Source organism: Oryctolagus cuniculus, chromosome Y (genome assembly GCF_051225735.1).
Source record: "Oryctolagus cuniculus isolate XC-2025 breed Fujian yellow rabbit chromosome Y, ASM5122573v1, whole genome shotgun sequence".
Taxonomy (NCBI): Eukaryota; Metazoa; Chordata; class Mammalia; order Lagomorpha; family Leporidae; genus Oryctolagus; species Oryctolagus cuniculus.
Window position 1 is genome coordinate 18,408,713 of NC_142889.1, and position 16,435 is coordinate 18,425,147.

The window sequence follows — 16,435 nt, forward strand, 5'->3', positions numbered from 1 at the left end:
ACTCCTGTTGTTGACTTAACAAATTGACACTCTTGTTTATGGCCTCAGTAATCACCCTAGGCTCTTGTCATGAGCTGCCAAGGCTATGGAAGCCCCCTGAGTTCACTGACTCTGATCATATGTAGACAAGGCCATGGTCAAAGTGGAAGTTCTCTCCTCCCTTCAGAGAAAGGTACCTCCTTCTTTGATGACCCATTCTTTCCACTGGGATCTCACTCACAGAGATCTTTCATTTAGTTTTTTTTTTTTTCTCCCCCAGAGTGTCTTGGCTTTCCATGCCTGAAATACTCTCCTGGGCATTTCAGCAGGATCCGCATGCCTTAAGGGCTGATTCTGAGGCCAGAGTGCTGTTAGGACATTTGCCATTCTATGGGTCTGCTGTGTATCTCACTTCCCATGTTGGATCATTCTCTGCCTTTTTGATTCTATCAGCTAGTGTTTGCAGACACTATTCTTGTTTATGTGATCCCTTTGGTTCTTAGTCCTGCTTTATCAATTATATTTCTAACTGCCAAACAGTAATGACACATTAACCATAAAAATAAAACTAAATCAAATATCTCTAATAAATTACTGATGTGATAATTTATGTGCTTTGGAGGCTTTGAAGATTTTAGGGAGACCTATGTCATTATAATATAAATTTCATTTTAAATCCTGCAGTGGCCACCCCAGTGTTCACTAAACTGGCAATATCAGTGCCTGGGTTGAAAAAACACACTCGATGATAAATTTGTAAATTTCTTAAATACTATAAGTGGTATTCAAAGAGCAGAAAAGCCCACCATAATTCACAATTAAGTAGATAATATTGAAAAAATAGGAAACAATAATGAAAAATTACTATAGTGGTATTGGATTTATGCTTTTGGTAAAGTAGCTTGCCATTGTGTCCCTATAATGAAAAGTTTAAGTTTTGAGTAATTATAATTTAAAAAATTTAACCATGTTAAGAAAACACTCCTTGTTTGCTGTTTATGTTTTAGGAATTAGATATTGGATAACACACTTATTCAGTTTTATCATTTTTCTACTTTTCATAATGTTTTAATGTTTGTTACTGTGTCATTTTTAAATAAGATTTGTTTATTTGAAAGGCAGAGATACAGAGAGAAGAGGAGGAAGGGAAGGAAGGGGAGGGAGAAAGGGTGAGGGAGAGGGAGGGAGAGATAGAGATGGAACATCCATCCATTAGTTCACTCCCCAAATGGCAGCAACAGCTGGGGCTACACTAGGCTGAAGCTAGGATCCAGAGGCTTCTTCTAGGTCTCCCATGTGGGTGCAGGGTCCAAGCACTTGGGCCATCTTCTGCTGCTTTCCCAGGTGCATCAGCAGGCAGTTGGATGAGCAGTTGAGCAGCCAGGACTTGAACCCACACATATATGGGGTGCTGGCACTGCAGGCAGAGGCTCAACCTTCTATTCCACACTGCTGGCCCCAGTATGTCATCATATGGATTACTATTATATTAACTTTACCTCCATGCAAGCATTAAACATCTTCACAATAATGTATCTAATGTATACAGGGGTTTGTGCACATGCATGTTCATGCATGCAGCAATATTTACATACGGTATTGAAAATGATACCATGAGGCTGGTGCCATGGTTCAATAGGCTAATCCTCCACCTTGCGGCACCGGCACACCGGGTTCTAGTCCCGTTTGGGGCACCGGATTCTGTCCCAGTTGCCCCTCTTCCAGGCCAGCTCTCTGCTGTGGCCCGGGAGTGCAGTGGAGGATGGCCCAAGTGCTTGGGCCCTACACCTGCATGGGAGACCAGGAGAGGCACTTGACTCCCAGCTTCAGATCAGCTTGGTGCACTGGCCACAGCGCACTGGCTGCAGCAGCCATTGGAGGTTGAAGCAACGGTAAAGGAAGACCTTTATCTCTCTCTCTCTCACTATCCACTCTGCATGTCAAAAAAAAAAAAAAGAAAAAAGAAAATGATACTGTGAGAAACATTAACACACATTTCAAAAATGAAGTCTTCCTTGGAGACAGCTTCCTACAGGGCAAATCCCTGGGTCCTTCTAAGTACTACAGGCTGATCTGTATCTCTATAAAATTTATATCATGAAACGCTGACAACCAATGTGACCCTATTTGGAGATAAGACTTTAAGCAGATAATTGACATCAAATGATATCATCAATGTGAAGCCCTGATTCAAACTGATCAATGTTCTTATAAGGAGGGATGCACATAGACAGAGGAAGTACCATGTAAGGGTACAGTAACATGGTGGCTATGTGGTAACCAAAGGGAGGTCTCAGGAGCAACCAAACCCATTATCATCTTGCTCTCAAATATTTAATCTCTAGAACTATGAGAAATACATTGCTGTGATTCAAGCCACATATTCGACAGTATTATGTTATGGCCACCCTAGCAAAGCAATGCACTCTTTTCTCTGCTTATATTTCCTACAGCCAATTAGAAGGCCACCACAATTATCAGACAAACACAGAAATTAAAAGCCATGGCTGGGGATCAGCACTGTGGGACAGTGGGCTAAGACTCCACCTGCAGCACCAGCATCTCATATCAACACTGGTTTGTCACCTGGCTGCTCCACTTCCAACCAGCTCTCTGTTTATGGCCTAGGAAAGCAGTGGAAGATGGCTCAAGCCCTGGGTTACTGCACTGATGTGGGAGACCTGGAGGAAGCTCCTGGCTCCTGGCTTTGGATCAGACCACCTTCCAGCCCTTGGAGCCATTTAGGGACTGAAGCAGTGGATGCAGATCTTTTATCTCTCTCTTTTCCTCTCTGTCTGTAACTGCTTCCCAAACAAATAAATAAAATCTTTAAAAAAAGACATAATTGATCATAGAAATATGATATTTTATATATATATATATATATATATATATATATATATATATATATATATATATATAATATGGGACTATTAATAAACCGACAGTTGGCAGCTCTACCTGTTATGCCACAGTGTTGGAAACTTAAGGAGTGAACCAGCACATGGTAGATCACTCTGTATCTCTGTATTTAATGAATTAAATTAATAAAAAAAATTAAAATATAAAATAAGATTACAAAAAATGTTTAAAAACAAGAATCAGCATGGGCATTTGGTGCAACAGCTAAACACACCATTTTTTTTTTACTTTTATTTAATAAATATAAATTTCCAAAGTACAGCTGATGGATTACAGTGGCCTCCCCCCCATAACTTCCCTGCCACCCGCAACCTTCCCATCTCCCACTCCCTCTCCATTCCATTCATATCAAGATTCATCTTCAATTATCTTTATATACAGAAGATCAATTTAGTATATATTAAGTAAAGATTTCAACAGTTTGCACCCACACAGAAACACAAAGTGTAAAGTATTGTTTGAGTACTAGTTATAGCATTAATTCACATTGTACAACACATTAAGGACAGAGATCCTACATGGGGAGTATGTGCACAGTGACTCCTGTTGTTGACTTAACAAATTGACACTCCAATTTTGATAACCATGTCCCATATAAGAGTGCCACCTTTGAGTTCAGCAACCCCACTTGTGATTCAATTTCCTGTGAATGCACCCCCTGGGAGACAATAGGGGATGGCTCAAGTTATTGGGTCCCTGCCACACATGTGCAAGACCAGGATGGACTTCCTGGCTCCTGTGTTCAATCTGGCTGAGTTGCAACTGTTATAGGTTTTTTTTTTTTTCCAGAGGGGGTGAAACAGCCAATGGAAGATCTCCCTCTCTCTGTCTCTCTGCCTTTCAAATAAACAAAAATCAATAAATAAGACTTTTAAAAAAAGCATAACAGAGAAAATGATTGCAACCACATTACATACTAACCCACTTACATCAATAATCACTTTAAATGTGCATTATCTAAATACACTAAAGATAGAGATTGACATGGGAAAAATAAAACCAAGACCCAACTTCGTGCTGTCTATAGGAAAACCATTTAAATATACAGATACATGAAGGGAATTTGAAGTCATCTTGGCCAATCACATTTCATTTGCATAGTAGGAATACATTCAAGAGGTCTGTTGTGCAACATGGTGAAAATAGTTAATAACAATGTGTTCTACTATAGAAAAATAAATAAGAATTTAGACTTTTAAGGATTCTTATCATGAAAATAGGTACATAACATAATGGAGATGGTAATTGCCTTCCCTTGTTCATTTAAATTATATAAATATTTCCAAATTCCATTCTCATCAATTTAAGACACATCTATACACAGCTGCTTAAAAATAAAAATATGCAGAAAAATAGTCCATTACAATACCAATTCAATTAAATGTAGAAAAACAGCATTCATTTCAGACTAATCAGAATTTAGGTCAGACTACTACAAGGGTTACACAGTGAGACAACTGGCAGTTCTTCAAGAAGACATTACAAGGCTTGCTACCAGTGCCCCTAAGTAGAGCATTAAGTTATGTAAGAGAAAACTTATATAACTCCAAGCAAAAATACAGATCCATCATTCCTAATCAGTACAAATAGATCAACAGTATACATACTCAACCAGTGGTCATTAGGAACTAGGAATATGTTACCAACCAGAAATGTCAGTTAACACCAGGTGGGATAAATAAATAAGGTAAATCTAACTGCTGGGAAGTCAAAAACTTAGTAAGTGCATAAGCATGAAAAGTTAGATACTTAATCCTTGTATTCCACTAACACTGCCTACAGAAGTAGAATTTATTCACAACCTATAGCCTAACAACATTTTTGCATTATTTTAAAAACATACTGTGAAGCAACACATGAAAAAAAATTAAAATATTATCACAAATATCACAAAATAAACAAAGAAAAGCTCACTGTTGAGAGTAATAGCTTATTATTATTATTATTATTTTGACAGGCAGAGTGACACAGTAAGAGAGAGAGACCGAGAGAAAGGTCTTCCTTCCACTGGTTCACCTCCCAAATGACAGCTACAGCTGGCACGCTGCGCCAATCTGAAGCCAGGAGCCAGGTGCTTCCTCCTGGTCTCCCACATGGGTGCAGGGCACAAACACTTGGGCTATCCTCCACTTTCTTCCCAGGCCACAGCAGAGAGCTGGACTGGAAGAGGAGCAAACGGGACAGAATCCGGCGCCCCGACCAGGACTAGAACCCAGTGTGCAGGCACCACAGGTGTGGAGGATTAGCCTAGTGAGCCGCGGTGCCAGCTGAGAGTAATAGCTTTATGCCACACACACACACACACACACACACACACACACACACACACACACACACAACATTAAAAAGAACCTCAGCTCATTCACCAGTGGGGGCAGAGGTAGAAGAGATCAAGAAGACCCCTGGTGCCAACAATGTAGCACAGCAGATAAAGCTGCTGCCTGCATTGCCAGCATCCCATACAGGTGCCGGTTCCCAACCCAGCTACTCCACTTCCCATCCCACTCTCTGCTATGGCCTGGGAAAGTGGGAGATGCTCAAGTTCTTGGGGCCCTGCACCCCCATGGGAGATCAGGAAGAACCTCCTGGATCCTGGTTTGGATCAGCACAGCTCTGGCCATTGTGGCCATCTGGAGAGTGAACCAATGGATGGAAGACCTCTCTCTCTCACTCTTTCTCTCTCTCTCTCTCCACGTCTACCTCTCTGTAACTCTACCTTTCAAATAAATAAATAAAACTTCAAAAAGAAACAGGACCCCTGAACTGACCAAGGCCCACTTATTTACCTGGGTAGCCATTCCATTAGTGTTTACATTATTAATCAAACTTAGCAGAAAATAAAAGATCCTCTTTCCTTTTTCAAATCTTATTACTGAATAAACTCAGGTTTCATCAAAGAAAACAGCAGTGTAACATTCAAATCAAGTCACACAGTTCCTACACAAGTGGGCAGACTGTGAATAAATGGAAGCAAATTTCTGCAAAAGACATGAGTGGAATGAGCGCTGGGAGGCTGCCTGTTGAACCCACACTCAGGTTCCCCAGGCTCCAGGTCTTGGTGCTCACACTACCTGGGGTTGGACTCCCCCACTCTCCATTTGTCCACGGGGGATCTGTGCCATCCCAAGCCTCACCAGCAGAAGTCCGTCCCCACACCCTGCCCCGCATCCTTGGCTTAAAAACATGTGGTTGCTGTTACATCATTAGCAACAAAACCCCTAGGAAAAGCTATGGACCTGAGACCCAGGTGCCCAACTCAAGGAAATCAGGTCACAGGTGAGGTTCAGATTCTCCTTCTCCCCACACAAACTGGAGAGGTGAGGCCGGGTTCAGGCGGAGTCGCTGCACACTGAGACAGGGCCTTACACCAGGGTTGTAGCTGCCCGCTCCCCTCACCTCCTGTGGGCCTGGGACTCACACTCACCGCTTCCTGCGTCCAGGGACTCCAGGCATCCTCTCAGGGCCCTGCGCTGAGGGGAGTTCAGAGTAGAAGTGTCTGAGCTGACCGGGGCTCTCTCAGGAGCAGACCAGGAAGAGGATCCCCCAAGGTCTGCCCTGTTGCCATGGCGCACCTGATTCAACAGTCACAGAGGCTGCATGACGTCACAGAGGACGCACCCAATCAGCATCATCCCTAGTGTGAGGGCGGGCCCTTGGGGTTACATCGAGTGGGGGAGTGAGAGGCGGGGCTTGGTCTCAGGTCTGAAACTTGGCCTTCCCGACTGCAGGGGGTGCTGCCCCGCCCGCAGGATCCCATCTCCTGAGATCCTGTTCAGACCTTGAATCTGGAGCTTGCCATAATCCTCAGGTGAGTTACAGTTTACTGTTTATGGATTCTGGGCCTTTTTCTCTTTGTGTTCTTGGCTTATTTTTCTGTTAGGTCATTTGATTTTGTTAAATACGGATTTGAAGAGTATTTCTCATACAGATATTCATTTTCTGGATTGTACTTTGTCCGTTACCATTGTTTTCTAATTGCTTCTTACGGGGACCTGGTAACCTACTTGATTGTATTGATCCTGTACCCAATAATTTTAGTTAATTCGCCTATCAGCTCATATTTGGTTTTGGCTTATGTTGGATTTTCTCTACATATACTAATATCATTAACATACATTAAGAGTTCTATTACTTAAAAGCTAACCCAATACCTCACATTTCTTTTTGTTTGTTTAATTTCTCTAATTATGCATCCAGGACAATGTTGAAGAAAGAGAGAGGAGAAAACCTTGTCCAAGATTATTTCCAGGGAAAAATCGTTTAGTGTTCTGTGTTAATTATGCTGTTTATTATTACTTCTCTGTAGCTAGTCTTAATTACAATTAGGGAACTGCTATCATTTTTCTGTTCTTTTTATAGTTATAAGTTGTTGTATTAAAAGCTTTTCAACATTTAATCTCAACATTCATGTGATTTACTTATATTTTTCTTACACATGAATTATTTACTTGGATTATTTTGGAATGTTAAATCATCTTTGCATCTTCTAATGTATCCTGCTTGTTGTTGATCTCTTCTGTTTTCATATTTTGCTTCAAATACCTGTATCTCTTATTAAAGATTTATGTTAAGTTCCTTCCACCTGATCTGTGTCCACTAATGTAAAGCAATGAATTCAAAAGAAATTCAAATATATTCTGTCTATTGCCACTTTAGATGAATCTGGGAAAATGAGCAACAACCTTCCTTGAATGTCTAGAATTTTCTAAGTCTGAATCTGAAATTTTCCTTGTGGAATTTTTAAATTCATTGATTTGATTTTTCAACTACTGATTAGTCTTATTTAACTTATATGGAAGTTCTCTACAGTATGCAATATCTGTGTTATGGTATATTGGTTTCCAAAATTCAGTGACTTGATATCTCTTTAAAATTTTTTACTCCAAACTATTTCTCATAATACTTACTATCTTGTTAAGGTTTATAAATGGAGGAGGGTATCTGGGGGGCTTTATGGTGTAATGAGTAAAGCTGCATCAGGGATGCCAGCATCCCATAAAGGCACCAATTTAAGTCCTGTGTGCTTCACTTCTAATGTAGCACACTGCTAAGTGTCCTGGGAAAGTAGCTGAAGCTGGCCCAAGTGTTTGAACCCCTGCAACCAACACAGGAGACCCAAATGAATCTCCTGGCTCCTCACTCCTGGCTTCTGCCTCCCTATCCACTGTAGCCATTTAGGTAGTGACCCAAGGGATGGGAGATCTCTCTCTCTCTCTCTCTCTCTCTCTCTCTCTCTCTCTCTCTATCTCTATCTCTATCTCTCTCTGTGTGTGTTCATGTGTATGTGTGTAGTTCTTTGTTTTTCTTTTTTTTTTCTTTACTCTGCTGCCTCCCCTGTAACTCTGACTTTCAAATAAATCTTTAAAATGAAAAAAAAAAAAGAAAATTTTTGAAGATGATGCTATTTGGATTCCTGAAGCTGGTTGTTTGTATGGTATTTTTCTTTGCTTTCCTTAATGACTTATACTAATTTTTATTAATTTTGTTAATATGCTTTAAAAACACTTTTTCCTTATTTCTATTGTGCATTTTTCTACAGGTTTCATTGATGCCTGCCTGTTTTTACTTGCCTCTCTTGTGTGGTTTATTCTATAGTTAATTTTAGTTCTTAAGAAAGAAACTGCAGGAAGCTGGCATTGTGGCATAGTGGGTAAAGCTGCCACCTGCAACCCCAGCATTCCATATTGGTACCAGTTTGAGTCCAGGCTGCTCTATTTGCAGTTCAGCTTCCTGCTAATGGCCTGGAAAAGACAGCAAAAGATTGCCAAAATGCTTGGCCCTACACTTGTGTGGGGAATCCAGAAGAAGCTCCTGGCTCCTGGCTTCAGACTGGCCCAGCTCTGGCCATTAAAACCATTTGGGGAGTGAACCAGTGGAATGATGGAAGATTCTCTCTCTCTCTCTCTTTCTCTCAAATAAACAAATCAGTTTTAAAAAAGGAAGCCATAATGACTGGTTCTCAATCACTTGAGACTCTAAATTTTCTCTAAGCAGGTCTCCACCTACTGTGACAATTTATATTGCATCTCCTGTATTTTTTGCTGTGTTTCCAAATCCTGTAATAATATGCCCTGTCTGCCTCCTAATGTTTCCAGTTCCATGTGTCTGCTCACTTTGCTTATCTCTAATCCTGTTCCTAAAGCCCATATGTTATTTGCTATTTCAACATCTCCTTTATCTGGGACCCTTGTTCATTTTGATAGTTTTGTCATTTAAAAAGTGTCATCCAAGCCAGCTCTTTAAAGCTTCTGCTCCTTGTGTCTGCAGCATGTCCCAGCTGTGAGAGTCCTCATCCCTTTTATGTACAGCACATCTCTCTGCAAGTCTCCTGCTGGGCCTGCACACCATGCCAGTCCCCATGGGTCCCCAGCCACTCTGTATGTAGCCCTAATTTTCCCTAAGTGCTGACCTCCCTTGTCCATACATCCTGTGAGGACTTGTGTGTCTCCAGTCTTTCTCTGTATAGAGTGACCTTTCTCCTGCCCTGCAGTGACTTTGTCCCTTTACTCCCAGTTCATGGAAGCCTATGGGTACCACTCTGCCCTTTGCTTACAACTACGGCTTCCTTCAGCTGTCTGCCTGCTACTTGCCTGAAGCCAATGTCTTCCTTGTGTCTCTGGAACCCCTGTGACTCCAGCCCATGCCTTTTCTCTTGTGTCCCCATGTCCAGTGTCCAGGCCCCATATTTCCTAATTCCATGTGCCTTCAAGAGCCTCCACCTACTGTGACAGCTTGGCTCTCTGTTTATCTACTAAAGAACATTTTGATTTCATTCAGGTTTTAGGCATTAGGAATAAAGCTGGTGTGTATGTTTTTATCCTAGATTGTGGGTCTAAGCTTTCCAGTTAGCTGGGTAAATCATCAGGACATCCTTCCTGCACTGTATAAGGATACTATCATAGGCTTTAAAATACCTTATCCAGATATCTTGTGAAGGATTTAGCCATTTTGACCAGTAATGAATAATATTTTTGAATACTCTGCATCCTAGTAAAAATTGGCACCAAAATGATTGTTTATTAAGACCATTTTATAAATATGTAGTGTTTCTACCTCATTGGCATTTAATTTGCATTAATTTTATGGAACATTCATTCTTTTATCTCACAATTCCCTAAAGTTCAATATATTGTATGTATTTATTTCTAAGCTGCATATATCCTATGTAAATACAACTCAATTTTTTAGGTTTAAATTGGAGGATTTATCACCTTATTAAATGTCACAAGCTTCATGAAATTTGCAGGCAATTCTTGTGGATATATGTTTTACAAGTGTTATCTCCCATTGTAGGGCTTATCTTTTATTTAAATAATATGTTAGAGAACACCTTTAGTTAACACAGCTCACATTCTATATTTTTATGGATCATGCATTCAATGCTGTATATAAAACCTTTCATATAAATAAATTCATGTCTTATTAAAAAGGAGAATAAAACAATGTATGTACATCATGATTATACCTGTATAAAAACACTTGGATAGGAAAAGGTGTCAAAACTATAATAACTGAGATTTTATCAAGCTAGCAGACTCATGGGTGATTTTTTTCCCTTTATTCTAAAGCAAATGTTGTTCATTTTGGAAAAAGGGAATTCTGAAAAGCATTAACATGAACAATAACCCTGTGATTCCATCATCCACGAAAGTCACTGCCAATACTGAAGTAGATTCTGCTTTGTTTCTGGATTTCCCCATGTAGCCTATTCAATTGATTGTATGGTGTTGATACACCATAATATGCATATTTTATAGTATAGCCTAATGGCAACTTTTCACTGGAAAAGAAATGACAGCCATGTCCTTACTCAAATTCGAAAAGTCCTTCCAGGGACTGGCTTTGTGGCCTATGAAGTAAAGCCGCAGCCTGCAACACTATCTCATATGGGCTCCAGTTCTCTAGGCTGCTCCACTTCCAATCCAGCATTCCACTAATGGCCTGGGGGGTGCATTTTAAATCTCTGTGGGTGCAAACTGCTGAAATTTTTACTTAGTATATACTAAGTTGATCTTCCATATATAAAGATAATTGAAAATGAACCTTGATAAAGAATGGGATGAGAGAGGGAGTGGGAGATGGGATGGTTGTGGTTGGAGGAAAGTTATGGGGGGAATAGCCACTATAATCCAAAAGCTGTACTTTGGAAATTTATATTTATTAAATGAAAGTTAAAAAATCAAAATACAAAAAGAAAAGTCTTAGCTGCTTAGCCCCTGCCACTCACATGGGAAACCTGGAAGAAACTCCTGGCTCCTGGCTTCATCCAGAGAGTTGGCATAGAGGTGGATGGAAGTCAGGAGAAGACTGAAGCAAAAGGGAGTGCTGTGGCTCCCCCCTCTGGCCCAGGTCATCTGGGGGAATCTTAAAGCTGTGAACTCTATCAGCAGCATTCCTGACCTCAGTGCTCCCTTCCAGGGCAAATGAAATTTGTCTCAGGCCTTAGTCTTACACAGGGGTGGGCTCCCAGAACAGGAGGCACAGCTAGGCATAGAGGGGCACCCTCCCCTATTTAACTCTCCTAATCTGAGCTCTGGGTTGAGGCAGTGCAGGGTGAAGCTGAAGCCAAGGATTATGTGCTAACTGCAGAAAAGGGAACCTGAGGGGCCCAGTGACAGTCAGAGGCCTTCCTAGTCCAGAGCTGACCAGAGCTGACCACGGAAAGGAATGGGGATGGAAGACTGAGACTTTCAAGGCAGATGTTCAGAAAGGCATGGGTTGGCCCTGAAATGTTGTAGAGGGCAAGGAGGAAAGAGAAAATCTGACAGCCAGGAGGAGGAAAGCAGCAGGCTGATGAGAGCTTTCCCAGCAGTGCAGGTGCAGGCTGGTGAGTGTGGAGGGTGGGTAGTGACAGTGTCCTGAGTGTGCCTGGGGCATAAAGGAGACAAGAAATGGGCAGTGGGCTGGTGGAGCAGAGGTGGGTGCATGAGTCAGGAAAGAGGGGATGGGCAATGGGAGAACAACAGGGTGATGCATCTTTGGCTCTCATATCATCTATTGCTACTGTCTGGATGCCCACAATTTTCTCCTTTCCTTAAAGAGAGGCAGGATTCAGTGGCACCAGATGCCTGGAGTCTACTACATCTTTGAGGGCAGGTGATGGATGTGGGTGAGGTGGGTCCCATGGGTACCAGCTCTCCTTGCTGGGGAACCAGCACAAACCTGGAGCTGTGCTGCAGCCACCTGGGGTCAACAGGAACCCCCAATTTCTGAGTGACCTTGTGACTTTGATGGCCACCTCGACTCCAAGCTCCATGGCCAGCTAGGGCTGGCTCTCTACAGTGCCCAGTGGTTTTGGCCTCACACTGCGCCCCAAGGCATGATGCTGCCAGCTGGAGTTGAGGACCATGAGGATAAGGGAGCTTGGGAATAATATCACCAGAGGGATCCCAGGTCCTGTGCTGCCAGCGTGGGTAAATCTACCTGCAGCACCAGTATCCCATATTCCCTACTAATTCCATAACTCCATTATCTGCAAATGATGCTGGGAAAGCAGTAGAAGATGGCCCAAGTGCTTGGGCCCCTGCACCCCCATTGAAGACCATCAAGATGTTTTGGAGCTCCTGGCTTCAGCCTGGCCCAGCCAGTGGATGGAAGGTCTCTGTTTCTGCTTCTCCTTCCCTCTCTGTAACTCTGCCTTTCAAATAAATACATAAATCTCTTTTTAAAAAGTTAAGATTATCAACTTATTTTTCTAAGATGAGTGATCTTAAAACTCTGCATCTGGTCTATACTTCTTGATCAAAGCATCCTGGTTAAATGTGACTATGTTTTCAATGATGAGGAGTCTTATTTTGAGGAGATGTTTTAAACTTCAGATGATTGTGGGTTTTTTTCTTCATATCCAAAATCTAAATTAAATCTTTGAATTTTGGAATTTCCTGTTGGATTTCTTGAGGAATAATATTGTATATAATGCACTGTCAAGTTATTTAGGGATATTTCAGAGTCTTCAAGATTTCCCCCCCACATGTTGACAATGCTACCTGTGTACCTGGGTCAACCATCACACTTGGAACTGAGTTTCAAGGCTGATTCTTTCTCATGGCCTGACTAGGCATCATTAGGTCAGGATAGGGGTTAAAAGTGGAAGGTTCTGCAGCCAATGTACTTGCAGTGCCATCTCATAGAAGCATCAGCTGATGCCTTGGCTGCTTCACTTCCAATGCACTCCCTGCTAATGTGCCTGGGAAAGCAGCAGCAGATGACACAAATCCTTGGGCCTCTGCACCCATGTGGGAGATTTGGAAAAAGCTCCTCATTCCTGGCTTCAGATCAGCCCAACTCTGGCCATTTCTCTCATTTTAGGGGTGAACCGGTGGATAGAAGTTATCTCCCTCTCTGTGTGTCTCTCCTTTCTGTGTAACTCTGCCTTTCAAATAAGTAAATATTTTAAAAAATGGAAGGTTTTTCCACATATGGAAGGACCCTCTGCGAGAGATTTAGAAATATTCAGGATGGGGTTATTCAGTAAGGACTAGTTGATTCTTTCACTAGTATTATTTGATTCCATAAACCCAGAAGTATCGCCAGGCCTGTTCTTCCTCAGTTGGGAGATCAAACAGGAATGGCTTGTTATCTCCCCTTATTTGTTGGAAATGAGCAGAAATGCCTATCTTATTGCCATTATTTTTCCTTTATTCTGACAGGTGAAACCCATGGCTTTATGATAATACTGTATTGTATAAAAACTGTTCATGGTTTGATCCCCAGACCTTAAAGGAATGACCCATCATTTTTTGTAGTATTCCTTGGCTGCAGTAAATTTGAGGGAAAAAACACAGCTAGATAATTGGAACTTAAATTGTAATACCATTTTATAGCTAGAACTATTGTGTCATGTGTGTGGTAAATAGATATCCCTTATGTAGAGGCCTTTATGGCAGCTTAACCAAATACTACTGGGAGCCCACTGTAAGGCAACACCTGCCAATCTATTGCTGGTCCCTTCTGGAGCATCATTCCAGTAAAAGAGCCTTTCACTAGCTGTGAGAATCCCTTACTACCCATAGTGTTCTTTTTAAGGTTGATTGATTTGTAAGGCAGAGTTAGAGAGATAGAGAGAGAGAGATAGAGAGAGACCTTCCATTTGCTTTTTCAGTCCCCAGATGGCCACAACAGCCAAATCTGAGCCAATCTCAAGTCAGGAGCCTGGAGCCTTTACTGGGTCTCCCATGTGGGTGCAAGGTCCCAAGTACTTGGACCATCTTTACAGCTTTCTCAGACCATTAGCAGACTTCTAGATTATAGGAGAGAAGCTGAGACTTGAACTGGTGCACATATGGAATGCTGATGCTGCAGAGAGAGGCTAACCTACTATGCCATGGTGCCAGCCCCCCATAGAGTCTTTGGAAAGTGAGAATCCAACCTCCAAAAAGAACCATCAGTTGAACAGAGGCCAGCATACCCTTGGGTGCCACTGGGCAAGGGAGGTGGGTATGCTCATGGAGATAAGATGAAGAGGATGGAGCAACTGGGGATGATACAGCACATTGCAGGAAGCTTGGATTGTGCATAAAGACATAGCCCAGACCTCATACATCTTCTACAGATTGTGAGTCTGGTCTGTGATGTGATACAGATCCTGGGGGCTGAGACAGCCCAGGTGCTGCAGAGAACATCAATGAAAGTGGCTAGGAGCTCACTTGTTTGTTGTTTGCTGTCATTTGTGTAGCTGCTCATGGAGATGATTAGTTTTCCCAGCTTTTTCTAGCTTTTTTAAAATGGGAAGTCTGCCTTATGGATTTTATATATTTCTTCTTCATAAAATAGATTTTTTTAGATCTAATAACTTCCATATATGACTCTTTAATCACGAGTTCTTGTATAATGTGTTTTAATTTTCTATAATTTCCTCATATTTTATAATTTCCCTTGAGGTTTTTTTCCATTCCATTACTTATTTTTTCCCACAATGTACTGCTTATTTTCCACTTATATTACAACTTCTCAAGTATCATTCTGGTTTTGCTTTTTATAATTTATTCAAAAAAACACTGAGAGAGAGAGAGAGAGAGAGAGAGAGAGAGAGAGAGAGAGAGAGAGATTGCACAGCTTCCTAGATACTCACAACTATTGGAGTTCATCCAGGCAAAATGGAGCCAGTAAGTCTTCCACATGGGTGACAATGCTGCAATTACTTCAGCCATCACCTGCTTCCTACCAGGATGCATATTAAAGGAAGCTGAAATGAAAGCAGAGCCAAGACTTGAACTTAGGTGCTCTGATTTTGATTTGGATATAACATACATCTTTTTAAAAAAAATTATTTTATTTTATTTGAAAGACAGAGTTACAGAGAGAGACAGTGACAGAGAGAGGGGTCTTCCATCTGCTGGTTCACTCCCCAGATGGCTGCAAAGGCTGGAGCTGCACTGATCTGAAGCCAGGAGCCAGGAGCTTATTCCAGGTCTCCTACATGGGTGCAGGGGCCCAAGGACTTGGGCCATCTTCTACTGCTTTCCCAGGCCATAGCAGAGAGCTGGATCAGAAGAGAAGTATCTGGGACTAGAACCAGTGCCCATATGGGATGCTAGTGCTTCAGGCCAGGGCTTTAACCCCTGTGCCACAGCGCCAGCCCCTACACACATTATCTTAACCACTAGACCGAATACTCCTAATTGTGGTCAGAGAAAATATCTTAAATGATTTCAGTTCGTTAAGGTTTATTCAGGTGATTTTATGATGTAGTAAATAGTTTTCTGTGGAAAACGTTGCATGCACACTAAATGAAAGGCATATTCTCTTTATTAGTGTGGTATATATCAATTAACTTTGTTGTTTTATCATATTCAAATCTTCCAAATCCTTTTCAGTCTGTTTCATAGTTGTGCCATCCATTACTAAAAGAAGGATACTGGCAAATCCAAATGCTATTGTTGAAGACTCTGCTTATCCCTTTGTCTCATTTTCCTAAAATGTGCCACTCCACAAAATAAAGAGTTCAACAAATAAAAAATAAAAACAGCATGGTTCATTAGGAATATTGACAAGTCTATAAATAAAAATCAAATAAAATGACGTCCATTTCAATTATACACAGTAAATATTAAAATAATCACAGATCATTGCAACTGTGGTACATCATTCTTAACCATTGGTTTGTCAAAGATATAAAGTTTGACAAAATTACTTTGCAGTGATATTGATACAGGAGTGTCTTTTTTGTTTATGTTTTTTATTTTTAAATTTTAGCCCCCACTGGCACTAGAAATGCTTCCTTTTCAGTTTGAGTCTCACCGGTGCGGCGGCTCACTAGGCTAATCCTCCACCTGTGGCACCAGTACTCTGGGTTCTAGTCCCAGTTGGGGTGCCAGTTCTGTCCCAGTTGCTCCTCTTCCAGTCCAGCTCTCTGTTGTGGCCCAGGAAGGCAGTGGAGGATGGCCCAAGTGCTCGAGCCCTACACCCACATAGGAGACCAGGAGGAAGCTCCTGGCTCTTGGTTTCAGATCAGCGCAGTGCGCCAGCCGTAGCAGCCCTTTGGGGGATGAACCAACAGAAGGAAGACCTTTCTCTCTGTCTCTCTCTCTCTCAC

General features: G+C 41.6%; 1 protein-coding gene across 3 annotated transcripts in view; it reads right to left on the bottom strand.

The window, feature by feature from the left end:
* The window catches only part of LOC149119318 (zinc finger protein 717-like), a 117,365-nt gene that overhangs the window by 27,568 nt on the left and 73,362 nt on the right, over nt 1-16,435 (bottom strand). For 2 of the 3 annotated variants that reach the window (XR_016228785.1, XM_089325303.1), the window contains exon 1: nt 14,972-15,087. The exons of the other annotated variant lie outside the window; for it this stretch is intronic. The gene's annotated coding sequence lies outside the window, so the exon portion shown is untranslated. Of the gene's footprint in view, nt 1-14,971; nt 15,088-16,435 lie in introns of those variants that run through there. 3 annotated transcript variants of the gene reach the window in all.